General features: G+C 36.6%; 1 long non-coding RNA gene across 1 annotated transcript in view; it reads left to right on the plus strand.

Annotated features, from left to right (window-relative positions):
* The window catches only part of LOC145554461 (uncharacterized), a 32,574-nt gene that overhangs the window by 2,794 nt on the left and 20,418 nt on the right, over nucleotides 1–9,362 (plus strand). The gene's annotated exons all lie outside the window — the stretch shown is intronic.

Consider the following 9,362-nt stretch of genomic DNA (forward strand, 5'->3'; position numbering starts at 1 on the left):
ATATGGGACAACGCTGTGACCAAAGTCTGTGATATAGTGATATGACATTCAGGAACGATCCGATTCTTCTGGACGGATCTTTACTAAGTCCTAAGGACTGAAGCTTCACTTAGAGCCGTTCTTTGTTCTTGTGTACACTGCGGTAGCTATATATATATATATATATAGACATTTATTTAATCGCTGAATAAGTAAAAGTTGAACGTATGAACACAGAGCATGCTCATTGCTCATTGATTGATTTCGTCTCCTGTCATGGTGGCAAACATCGCAGTGGGAGGGTGAAAACAGTCACGGTGCTCCTTCTGCTTGGTTACTTGTTGTGCCGTTGGACAGTGTTCATAGTTGAACGTTATTTACCGTTAATTGCGATGTTTCAGTTGTGGTTCTGACATGGGCAATATGGGCAACCGCCCAGGGCGTTATTTTTCTAGGAATAGCAGGAGACCTCTTCGGATTGTAGCACAGCGATGAAAGCAAAACAGAATGAAGTGAGTTTTAATTGATACTGGTTAAATTCATTTCAGCTCTTAAGTATTTAATATCTAGGTGTTTTTATGGGAATGTGGATCTTTCAGATCAATCTGAAAACCAATTTTGATAGGTAAACTTAATGTTATTGTGTCATTTAGCGCGGGGTGCTGGTCTTGGGTTCGGTGGTCTTGACTACAACTCTGCTACATGGCTCCTTGGTTGCATGTCCTCCACCCCCCCACACCTTCTTTACATCCCCTTTCAGTTGGATTTCTTTCTAAATAAATGTGACTAATGAAGTTCATGTTATGTTAGGACAGGAGACAAAATGTTTCCATCCCTGAAATTATGATTCATAGAATCACATATCCAAGTCTAAACTGTTACAGAGAATAAAGACAATAAGAACATGTTTAATCTGTGGTAGTGTTGATTAAAATGGCACATTTCTGATGTATTAAAATTAAATACGATCGGCACACTTAATGATATTAGCGATTAGGTGATGCATTCAGCGAGTACTTTTACTTTTAATACTTAAGTATTTTTAAAAGCCAGGACTTTTTTACTTTTACTTAAGTAAAATGTTAATGTGGTACTTTGACTTTTACTTAAGTACATTTTTGACTGTGTATTTGTACTTTTACTTAAGTAAATGTTTTGAGTACTTTCTTCACCACTGCAGGTGACTTAACCAGATAAGTACAAAGTCTTACACTAAAATGGTGGAACATGTTACTTCTTATATATTTTTTTTTCTGGTCAGTCTTCAAAATGCAAGGGATCATCAACATTTTAATTTAAACTTTTGGCCAAATGTGCAAAAAGGCTTTGCGTCATTGAGAAGTCTCTCAAGGATGGTGTTTTTGTGCAGGATCTTTCCTAATTTTGAATCATTAATACCAATGTTAGCTGAACCAACTGGAGCCTTTAAAAGCTTTTGTGCTCTTTTTAGTTTCCTTTTGACTTCCTTGATGAGTTATTGGCGCACTCTTGAAGTAATTCTGGTTGGGCAGCCAATGCTGAGAATGTTCACCTCAATTTCTCATTTTCTCCGTCAGTGGAGAAATGACTGTTACTGTTTTTATTGGTGTCCAAAAGTCTTGGAACTGGTTTTTGAAACTTTGTTTCTCATTCATCATTGAATTTGTTTGACTTTGTTCTGATGTTCTTTTTTTTTTTTTTTTTTTAGATGATTTCTTCATACCTTAGATGGTAATCGTACCTGAAACTGAGCAAAAAATGTGGTCAAACCACAAACACATTTGAAGATTGACTTACCATCAGAGGCAATTAAATTTCTATATCATACCTGTTCGGGTTCATTGTCCTTTTTAGTTTCAAGAAATAAAATCAAAATTTGAGAACTACATTTACTTAAATAATCTTTATTTTATATTGACAATTTTTGATGATCTCGATTATTTAATTGTGAAAAAAACCAAAGCGGAGATGGGGCATACCTTTCCTACAGCACTGTATGTCAGCTATTAAAATAAAACACAAAACTATAGTCAAAATGTGCCACAGCCTGAGCTAAAAAGATGTTTGTTCAAACTGCTTTTGGTGTGATTCTAGTCTACACAGCCGAAACAAACATCAGCAAGCCTCAACACAGAGAAAGGTCATAGGATCAATAATTCATTTAAGATGCTCCCTGGGATTGACTCGGCAGTCAGCTTGTAATCAGGAGAGGGGATTTATTTTTCTTAACCAACTTTAAATGCGCATTCCTTCAGAAGAAAAAAAAAAAAGAACCCCCACACACACAGTGCCACCGCAGTTGATTTTTAGCCCTCTCACAAGGCCAGGAGTTTTTCTATTTTATTTACCCCTGACCCAACAGGGCACTGCTCTTTATAAGCGTTTGTGCTCCATGTTAAGCATCTGCTAAAGAAACTTTCAGGAGAGAAAGAGAAAAGAAGAAAAGCTACAAACAAGGACAAAATCCAAGAACAAAAATCTATTGACAGAAGAAACTTTTTTTTTTTTTTAAATGAATGTTTGTCTTGCAAACTTAAACTCAGTGAACAAAGAATTCTGTTGCTTAGCCTGGGAAAGTAAAAAAATGAAATTGGCTGGCTTAAAATAGGTTTTTAGAATGCAGGTTTTTCTTTGCAAGCTAGACAGAAGGAGCCGTTTCATCCAGTTACACAGAGGTTGTAATTTATGCATTTATTAAAATGAAATCTGTCTGGGAAAAGAACATAGTTTGCAGTGTTTTCAGATATGTATCAGTTAGTCTTCACGCATGCAGTGCTAACAGGACAGGACATCTGATTCAGAAAAGAAGGCTTCCTAGTTTGTTTCAATTATGCAGTGAAGAAATCTAAGGGCTGCACGTATGCTCAAATGCATGTATGCTAAAAACGTTGCAAATCTGTTGGCTTTGACAGATTTACCAGGACACCCATTCAAAATATGCCCAGATGTTGATATTTTCTTTGAACTCTGGATCCTACAGATTTTCATAATGGACTCCTTTCATATTAACATTGCATTGTAATCCCAACTCAAACTGAGTTCAGAGGCAGATTTATGGACAAATTATTTTATATAAATGGAACTCTACATTTGTTAACACAAATAAAGATTTCCTTAGAAATGCTGGCTGATTGCTGGAGATGTATAATACATTTCAACGTGTTATAAATATAAGCATGCAGAGGCAGTTTTTTGTTAAAAAGAATGCATAGTGCATGAAGCTATTGCAAAGTTGTTTCTGCACTGGGCTACATTCTGCTGCTTACTGAAAGGTTTCACTGTGTAGAGTGTATTTGGTAATATATCTTTATAACAGGGACAGCCACTCTGTTATATTTCAGACAGACTGACACAATCTTGGTTAAATCAATTTATTTATCTTTTAAGACAGAATAGTAAATTACCATTTACATTGGTTCTCTACCTTTCGCTGGCAATAAGATTACTGGAAGCTTGGATTATGAGCCTCTTGCACACAAAATTGAGACAAAAAATGTGTGACAGGCCAACTACAAAACTCAGGTTTGACTCAACATGGTAAGCAGGCAAAAGAAAATCAAAGACACACACACACTGGACTTGATCATCACATATTTCCAGGCTCCCTGTTTGACCATTTTTGTGTTACCTTTGAATTTCTATAAACTCACTTAGGCAAAGAGATGTGCTTACAAAATGTTCTTTTAGGAACAACACAGCTAAAACTTTTAATCAACTTTACTCTTTCACCTCCTCTGCTTTAACTTCAACTTCCAATAAGATACTCATGTGCATTAATTCTCATCATGATCGCTAGTTGTCAGGCAACCTTTTGTAGGCATGCTGCAATGTTTCCTTTATCAATATGTTGCTGTAGATACATGCCATTATCTATTGGTCTTTGTGTTTTGTTTGCTACTCGAGCCTTCCAAATGTGATTCTAAGATATTTCTATATTTTGTATTTGTTTACGTATTTATTTTAGTGTTTATCCTTAGTTCTTGATTTAGTGGGATTTATTTCGTGTCCTGTTAGGATAGCCTATGTTACCATTAATGTTTAATATTGGCAATGCACATTGTGTCAAGTGAAGGTGTCAGAACAAATCTGTGGATTTTCTCGAAATGCATTTGTCTGTTTATCCCAGCAGGTGGCACAGCTGATGTGCTTCTTCTGTTCAAAGTGTTTGCCAATGTAAAAGTCATAAGCTGGTTTGTTTCTTTTAATACCAGCAGAATCCTCTTCTTCATGATTCGTGTATCTTCTATGACTTTCTGTCTTGGATGTTAGTATTATATAAAGCACTAATGCTTATCATGAGACTGTCTCTCTCTTACCTGCATTTGGATGTGGAAGAAATACAAATTAAAACTGCAAGTAGCGTCTAACGGCAAATCACAAAAGCTCACTTTTGTCTGTGCATCTTCCTAGTCATAACTGTTGACAGCCAATGCTGGGAGTGGTGGAAATATTGCACAGTAACGTAAATGAGCAGCCTTTTGTTAACATCCCCAGATAGCTGATCAGGTTTAGGGAGGGCTATTTTCTCACTGATCTGTTTTTTTTCCCCTCATTTTGTGTTGGCCAGTAACAAATCATGTCCTCAATCTTGCCCACTGAAATTCTTCTCAGCAGCTGCACTGTCGTAGCTGAAGTCCTAGATGACTGGCTGTCTGAAGCCATTAACGACACACGTCACCATACTTGACCCAAGCTATGTAAACAGGTAAAGATTTAAGATAAAGCGTCTTGTTTAAATATTTTAGGTAACACTTTATTTGACGGGGTGTGCATAAGACTTGCATTACACTGTCATAAACATGACATAACACCCGTCATGAACATGAAGGAGTCATTATGAATGTTCACAACAGTTGTCATTAAGTGTCATTTGGTAAATAATGACACTTTTAATGTAAGGTTGCTCTAAAAGTTGCATTGAAAGTCCATTATTAAAAGTGCCAACTTTGCATTAAAATGTCGTTATTTACATAATAATGCAAAGTTGGCCAGAAGCATCTAAAGAAGAAAGAAGTATGACTTGATGACTCTACAGCCCCATCTGAGTTACTTCAAATCTTCAACCTTAAGAAGGAGGCATGATCATGAGAGAGAGGTTATGTGACAAAACAACCAACTTATTATTTAAAAAATCAACATTTTTTCAGCAAAAGATATTGAAAGGAAGGTATCTGGAGCCACTGTTTCATATTATGCTCAACACTATATTTTCTGGAGACAAGGATAAAAGCTGAGTAGTTTGCTTACACGTGCAATTAGTGGTGTGCATTATAAACTTGCTTCCTCTGTCTTCTTTGACATCCCACGTTACGCTGTAAGACACATGTTGGCTGAGTGAGTTTTCTGCCAGAACACCTGTCCTTAGAAAAAACAAATTACTATAAAGAAGGAATTTCATTGACAATTACATCAAGAGAGCAGCAGCATGGAAATTTGCTTCAACATGTCAGTCAGCTCCTCTTTTCTGCTTGCTATTAAACCATATGGTTTACATTGCTGGTACTATAAACACGTTTGACTGACAATCTAATCAGGCTGTGTGTGCAGAGAGAAAACACAACAATTTTCTGAATGTGAATGCCGCCTGACACCTAACAAAATAATGACAAGAAAAACATGTTTCTTTGTTGAAAGGATTTTAGCAATGGTTTTGACATTCCATTCATGCATCTGCTGTTTCACATTTTCCTTCACACTAGTAAACGCCAACCACTGGACATTTTTTTGTAACACATCTTGGTACACCAACGGTTAATCTGCCGTTCGCACCATATTTTCACTACTCTTGTTTTATTAGTTTTTAAATGGGATTATTTAACACGGCAGTTCACGGCAGAGTAAATTGTTGGAGGTGCTCACTGGAAAAGAAAGACAATAAGTTATGTGGCAATTTTTATTTCCAACTTGGATCTGTTAGAGGAGATGAAAGCCACAGGGAGATCCACGATCTCGCTGTATTGTCAGCAACAGAGAGATTGAATAATTAGTGCCTTCCAGGAACTAGTTCCAAGAGAGTGTTTAAAGTGATAATGTAGGCAAATGTCTGGGCCGAATCAGTTCAGTAATGAGTTGGAGCTCGGTCATTAGTTAAATCCATTGCAAATGGCATGATTTGTGTAATGTTTGGAAAACACAGTCATTCTTTTTAATTTTTCTTTTGGAAGTTTTTCCAGGGAAATCATGTTGCTGGCAAATGGATTCCTAATATTGAGGCTAAACTGGCTGTATCACTTGCTTTGAGGCTACCTTATGCTGGCACAGACCGTTCTTTGTGTGCTTAGTAGTTGGCTTAGTTTTTCTCTCCGAGGCCATGCTGTGTTTACAAATCAGAGAATTGTTTCTGACTCTGACTAGACTGCCACATCTCTCTGCTGCTGACTGCAAGTAGATTAATCCAGCTAAGACTAATTGCCCTAGCATTGTATTGACTATATGCATGAGGGAATTCAAATCGCTTTTAAGTTTCAGTTCTGTAGGACTGGAGCCAGCACTTGAGGAGAGCTACAGTGTTTGTGTGAGTACATTTAGTCAGGCGTTAGACTGGGATGGTGCCATCAATGGATTAAAGGTCTTCATGTAAATGTAATAATGGAAATCTGCTGACTGCCCTAAGAAGCAACAGAAAGGGGAAGTGAATAAACACCCATGTTTCTGCTTTTACCAACTGCTGTTGGGGGGCTGGGAGGGGACCTCAAAACAAACAGGAACATTTTGAAAAACTGATCAAGGTGCCTTTGTTGTTCCTACAGAATATTCTAGGTAAAGCAAAAGGTGGCTGGGGGAGTCTGATTTCATGCAAAATGTGCTTTAATGTGATTCTAAAGTGTGCTACAGTTTGGAAGAAATAGTGCATACTTTTCCTTCATCTTGAATTTTTAGTGCTGCTAAATCATATCATATTGGTCTCATATCATATCATATCATATCATATCATATCATATCAATCATGAGTTTTGAGTCATTCTTGTTTTGCCTCTTTCTTTTTCTTCCAAAGAGAGCCTCACATTATTTTAATCTTTTGCTATCCCATTGATCAACAGCTCTGGAGGCTTTCCAATAGTCTTTCAATTTTGCTACTTTTGTGCTCGTGTTCAGTTAGATGGCCAACCATTTCAGATTTGTTTCGACAAGGATAATTTTGAATTTCTGTAGTTAATGTGAATTTTATTAGTACTGATTCTCTTATCAATAGTAGAAATATGATATATGTCAATGAATTATTTGATAAGTGAAGAAATCTTGAACTCTGGGAAACAACAAGAAGGTGGCATGGCATGGGATGACATGGCAGGAATTACAATACTTTATGTTCAGGATTTTAAATGCTACTTCCTGGTGCAAAGCAACAAGAAATGTACAAGAACAACGATACCTTCATTTAATCACATTTTTGGCAATAAGGCCCAATGAAGACTGTTAGGATAGCCTATGTTAACATTAATGTTTAATATTGGCAATGCACATTGTGTCATTGTGTAGAACTCATACCTTCTGTTGAGGCATGACTTACTTTTCATACCTCAATAGAACAATTGCCTTTTTAACACACAACAATAAACAAAATAAAGTGGATTTTGTGCAGTTTAAAAATTACAGTATCACAATTGCGGTGTTTCCATTAAATAACAAAAGAAATTAAAATCATGCGTGAATAAGTTATTTCACGTAATACATAAATTAAAAGCATGGCAGCAATGAATGTAAACAGTTACCTGAGATATATCCATAATTCAGCCATGGTGCTGGGGCTCATCTTCTATCAGCCATCAGAGAAGACGTTGGCGACTTACTCAGGATTTGGAGTGTCAAGCTAGTTGGGAGTGGATGGGAAAGCAGTCCTTTGGAGAAATTGTAGTCTGCAATTTTACAGCAACATATTTGAATGACACACAGCTTTTTATGAAATGTGCAATGCTGTGTATGGCTCTGGTGGAGCCAGCTGCTCGTTTCTCAAAAAAATCCCCCAAAAAACAATCATCCTCCTACTATTTTCTGTCATCTTCTGCGTGGATTTCACCAGCAATAACATCCAGCTGTTGATATCGTGACTTGTGTGATGCAAAAAAGTGTTTCCATTGCAGTTCTGTGAAATACATCTCAATATGACTGGCCCCTCCCTCATCCTGGCACAAAAAAATGTTTTAATGAAAAATGGAAGTTTTTTTCTAAATTGGCTTGTTTCCATTAACCAGATTTTTTTTCGTAATTTCAATTTGCACAATTGTGTGCTTAACTGAAACACAGCTAACATCAAAAAGCACTCAGGTAAAACTAAAAGATTCCCATAGGATGGTACAATGCATGTGGCAACCCAGTGTGAAATTCAATAGCACCTAACTTCAATGAGCAGTGAAGGGGCCTTGGAAAATTCTAATTTTTGTTTTTATTTTTTATTTCCATACCTCACAGGTAAGCACATTCATCATACTAAAAACAAAGATTAATGTCTAGAATTCCCTCAATTTCATAGAAAAAATTAACACAAACTTACCAAAAGTAGATTTAAAATGTTGATAGAGCTCTTAAATAGGTATTTGCTCAGTGTCGTGACACTGAATTTCTCGTTTGAGTGTCTCTGCTGGTGAGCGGCGCTTCAACTGTGTGAAGTCATGGAAATGTCAGAACACAGCACCAACTATGTGGAAAAAAACGGCTTCAAAACTTGTTTTTGCAGTTGAAATGAAGGTCAGAATTTGAGCAAAAATTTTTAGCTGCATTATAGGTATTGTGTTCCACAATATTCAACCTATCTATGTATAATTTAGGGCATATCACAAAGCCCTGCTTATATGTTCATTTGAAGGATGACTCATCTTGTAAGACTTATGTTTGGACCGTGCTTTTGGGGTTTGTTGTATTTACGACAGCTCTTTCAGAGTCTGTTTGTCATCTTTGTTGTTTTCTTTTGGCCACCCTGCACAATATGTTGTTATGATAGTGACTATACAAGAAAAACAAAGAAAAAGTAGAAGAAAAAAATGACACAATTTTGCAGGTCAAGTGCTAGAGGGCATGCATTTCTTGCCTTTGTATTTAAGAAATAGAGCCTTTACTGGGTTCAGCAGTATATATTTTTGTTTTTGTCTTTCTGCTGTGCATTGCCATAAAGCTATAAAGCACTTTGCTGTCTTCTCTGTGGTGCCTGTTAAGGATTCACATTTTCTCCTAAACAATGTATAATTTAACAGTTTTCACAGTACATAGCTCTAGCCTGGAAAGCATAAGCAAACAAAAACAAACAAACAAAAAGCCTGAACTATATTCTAACACTGGCTAAATCACTTCCTACTAAATTCTTTTTGGGGAAGTTTGATGGCTATAATCCTCAATTCCGATAAATGTTGTGTTTCAGTTCTGGGAAACTGATCTATTTGTGTTGCAAAATCCACCAGTGACATCCCAAA

The sequence above is a fragment of the Poecilia reticulata genome, chromosome 13 (assembly GCF_904066995.2).
Source record: "Poecilia reticulata chromosome 13, P_reticulata-male-v2, whole genome shotgun sequence".
Classification (NCBI taxonomy): Eukaryota; Metazoa; Chordata; class Actinopteri; order Cyprinodontiformes; family Poeciliidae; genus Poecilia; species Poecilia reticulata.